This window comes from Triturus cristatus, chromosome 5_2, assembly GCF_964204655.1.
Source record: "Triturus cristatus chromosome 5_2, aTriCri1.1, whole genome shotgun sequence".
Taxonomy (NCBI): Eukaryota; Metazoa; Chordata; class Amphibia; order Caudata; family Salamandridae; genus Triturus; species Triturus cristatus.
The window spans coordinates 585,192,190-585,196,609 of NC_140588.1; the positions used below are offsets into that span (position 1 = coordinate 585,192,190).

At 40.8% G+C, this 4,420-nt stretch overlaps 1 long non-coding RNA gene across 2 annotated transcripts; it reads right to left on the reverse strand.

The window, feature by feature from the left end:
- Positions 1-2,920: 2,920 nt before the first annotated feature.
- LOC146829040 (uncharacterized) lies at positions 2,921-4,147 on the reverse strand. Of its 2 annotated transcripts, XR_014962173.1 has the most exons (5): positions 4,004-4,147; positions 3,823-3,904; positions 3,630-3,729; positions 3,451-3,509; positions 2,921-3,357 (listed from the first exon to the last, which is right to left on the reverse strand). It is a non-coding gene; the product is annotated as an uncharacterized LOC146829040 (long non-coding RNA). The 2 variants fall into 2 exon arrangements; XR_014962172.1 differs by lacking the exon at positions 3,630-3,729.
- Between the last annotated feature and the right edge of the window lie 273 nt (positions 4,148-4,420).

Sequence of the window (4,420 nt, forward strand, 5' to 3'; positions counted from 1 at the left end):
TTAGTGCAGGGAGGTTCGAGACCGGTGCACAGATCCTACCTCTACTTTTATTCCATTCTCCCCAGATCTTGGTCCATTTAAGCAGAGAACCTCTCCCTTCATAGACTGCCCTATCAGCTTGCATACACCAGTCCATGTCTGTCTCCCAGTCTCAAAACTTGGGGCCAGATGTTCCCTTCCACGTTCTTGCAATGTTACGTTTAGCAACCATACATCCCAAGGCGACCCACGCAATCTATTTCGCCGTATAGGTCTGTTTCCTCCCATAGGTTAAGGAGACACCATCGAGGTGAAACCTGTTCACTCTTCCCACACAGTGCTAACAGTCTCGTTGTTATTTGTTCCCAGTACTTCTTAATAATAGAGCATTTCCACCGTTGGTGTATAAATGTCCCTATTTGTCCACACCCCCTGGGTCACAATGGTGAGACTAACAGGCCCATTTTGACCACTGCAATGCTGGTGTAGTAGGCCCTATGTAGAATTTTTAATTGTATCAATTTAAAACATGATCGTATCGCCACCTCTCTAGAGGATGCCAGCCCCTCCTACAACTCCTCATCCCCCATATCACCGACATCATCCATCTATCTTTGGCTCAATTTCTCCAGTTTTTCAAGAGAGTTATTCAATATTTTCTTGTATGTCAAGGAAATCGCTCCTTTCTCCATATAGTCATCAAGGAGCCTATCCTCTAAGGGTGAAGAGGCCGGGAGGTCGGTGACCCTGGGGTCTGCTGTTTGTAACACACTGCGAACCTGTAGATAACAAAAGGTCTCTCGCTCATCTAACTCATAATCTCCTTGGAGGTCGCTAAAGGAGACAATCTTTCCCTTTGCCCATAGATCCCTAACCTTGGACAGCCCAATCAGATCCCATTTATCATATCCTGGGTACATTGATAATAGTCCCAGGTGTTTCGATTCTAAAAGCGGGGTAGCCTTTGCTATCCTATTTTTCCATCCTAAGAGCGACTGTAGTTGAACTAGGCGTGTATAATGGTGCATTTTTCTTTCCCCCATATAATGCTCTCAAATAATTTCCCGGGGACATATTGAGTCTATCCATTCTGTAAGCTTGGTCTAATTGTGGCCAGTGTACCCAATGATTGGTCGTCATCAGTTGTGAAGCACGATAGTAGTTTTGGATGGTCGGGATGACTATACCTCCATCATACCAGCCTTTCATAAGTTTGGCTGGATCTATGTGCGGGGCGCCCCCATTCCACAGAAGGGTACGTATTTCTGATTCTATAATTTGGAAGTACCTAGTTGGGACTAAATATGGTGTATTCTGCAGAGCATAGACAAAGCTGGGGAGTGCCATCATGGTGTATAGGGCGGCCTTGCCAAGTAATGTAAGGGGAACGGTCTTCCAGTGTTGCATGTCCTCTTGCAGCTGCTGGAACAAGATTCCTATCATAAAAAACTGTAGGGTTTGTGGTTACGTAGATCCCCAAGTACCGAAACCCCTTCTCGACTATTTCAGCTGCACAGCCCCTAGGGAGAATGATGTCAGTACCATTGAGAATGTATACTATTGATTTATGCCAATTGATGGAATCCCCTGAATATTTTTGGAAGAGGGCGAAAATGTGTCATACTCTGTGTATTGAGGAAGTCGCTTTCGCTAAGTAAAGCAGGATAGCTTCGGCATATAGGGAGATCTTGTCTTCCCAGTTGTCCGTCCACTTAAGTACCCTGATAGGTGGGTCTCCTCTAAGCCAGATCACCAAGGGTTCTAAGATTAATGCAAATATTAGTGGAGAAAGTGGGTATCCCTGCCTTGTACCTCTCTGCAACTTGAAAACCGATGACCTCCCTCCATTTATAGTTACTTGAGCCAGACCCATGAAGGTACTTCTCTCTGAAACCATATGTTTCGAGGGCAGCAAATAAAAAGTGCCATTCAATCATGACATATGCCATTTGGCACCTAACAACATTATCACTGCCTCTTCTCTAATGGTCTCTGATCTGCCTAGAACTCCATTGAGGTGTCGCAAATTAAGTGCAGTATTTCTGCCTGGCATAGACCCAGATTGATCGGAATGGACCAATTTATGTACAGGGGAGATAAACGAGTAGCTAGAATTTTGGCAAGAATCTTAATTTTGGGATTTAACAGAGATATTGATTGATACGGAACACAACTGTAGGTGGCTTTCCGCTTTTGTGTATGATGACGATGCTAGCTAGTCTTTGACTAAGTGGAAGAATACCTTTGCCTGCGCTTTCATTGTACATTTGCAACACTCAGGGGCTATTGTTGACTCAATTAACTTAAACAATTCAATCGGTAGCCCACTAGGGCCCATTGCTTTCCCGGACTGCAGGGCACCAATTGCCCGTACCACAGCTTCTAACTCTTCTTTATCCGTTATTTTTAAAGTGGGCAATTCAAGGGTCGCCAACAACTCCCACACCTCCATTTGAGTCGAGGTCTTTGATGGGGCATATCGCTGTTTAAAATAATCTGCACAGGCTTCAGCTATTTCCTGCCTGTGTTTAATTAAGGTCTTGTCTTTTGTCTTAATCTCAAATACCCATCTAGCTGCCATTTCGCATATACCACAAAGTTTTAAACACTGTACACAGGTGGGCAGTGCAGACTACAACACTTAAAAAATATATCTCAAACTTTTTTGAAAAGCATCATTGATGGCGCTTTTAAAGCTGTACCTAATTCTGAATGTCTAACCATTACTCCACAGCACACAGCATATTTAAACTATCTGCAAGTGCTGTGATTTAAAAAAATTGTAACAACCAGGGTTTGGACTCCTAAACAGCAAGGCAGAGCCACAATTAGAACAATAAACAACAAAATGCCAATACTGATCTCTCTTTTATACCTTATTTGGAAAGCATCACAAAGAAACAAAACAAAGTGACCAATAAAGTTTTTTCTTTACAATTAATGAATATATCAATATTTATTTGAACAACAAAAACAATTCATAACCTAATCATAGATCTTTATGCTCTTTTTACATATCACATAGGTCCCATATTTCATTGATACACAGAACTTACATACTCACAATAGTACATTGGAACACATTCCCTAATTGAATTCACGCTCAATATTCAAACTTATACACATCAAATCTAACAGCCACACCACCAATCATTCATGCACACCCTCATCACAAACTGCAATCCTAATTTTACAATAATTTAAAAGGACAATACTTGAAGACATTAAGACCTAAGGTGAATACATTTCAAAGAAATTATCCAGAATTACAAGTATTTCAAACATATACAAAACACTCTAAAGGTCTGAAATCCAACAGGTCGACGCGTTTCAAACACCCCAATTGAATTATTGGTGTTCTCTTCACGACCAACAAATCTGTAACAAAACAAAACAAATCACAATCAATCTATATCCTCAAAAAAACCTCCACTTTTCAAGCCTCACTCCTCTCAAGAATCAAGAGCTTACCTTGACTTATTTAATAGATCAGCCGATTTATTAATCAGCAGAATGATTAGCGCGTTTATCTGAAACAAAAAAATCAAAACAAAACTAAACCCACTGAGAATGCCTTCTCTCATTCTATACAAAAAGGTCACCCATATGAAAAAACATGATGTACTTCAACACCACAACATCGCACTTACTTGTAACAAATCTGCGCGCTTCCTCTTATGAAACCAGAGGCCATCGAATATACTAAATACCAGCTTGCTCTTAGAATTTAAGCAGCCATCAGCAGGCTTCCTATGGCCAGAAGGTTAATACAGGCCATTTAGTTGTTTTAATATACAGGAAAAACATCCTTAGTATAAATGGAATAAAAAGAAAAACCCTTACTTAAAATACTCCTTTTGAAAACTTCTGTCAGACTCTCTTAAAACGTCCTTCAATTATACTTTGCTTCTTCTGAGTATCCACTCTAAACCACAAACAGAGGCAAAAGGGAAGTGTCATTACTCTTCTCTTTATGCAAAAACTCTTTCATAATGTATGTCCACGTTTGCTCGCACTGACAAACCTGATTTAGATCGCAGAAAAAGCTCTTCGTGCTTCTGTGCTTCTCGCATCCAACGGAACACCACGGGTAATTACTTCCGTAAGTCCGCCATTCAGCCATGGTTTCATTTTGTAACGATATCATGTGACCCCACGTCCTTCCCGAGGTGCGTTCTCACGCTAAGTCTCATGGGAGGTGTAGCAGGGAATACATCTACAGTGTTATCATAGCAATTCACTTTGAGTGTTTCTAATGGCATATGTCGAGTCCTGATAGGAAAAACATCTTACTGTTAATTTTATTAAACGAATGACATAAAAAATCGACCACTGTTTACATGAGTCTGACAACACAGCTGGTCCATAACGATCTCGTAATTACAGATTCCATTCAGTCATCATAAATGTCATATTCCGTTATACTGCCTTCCAGTATTTT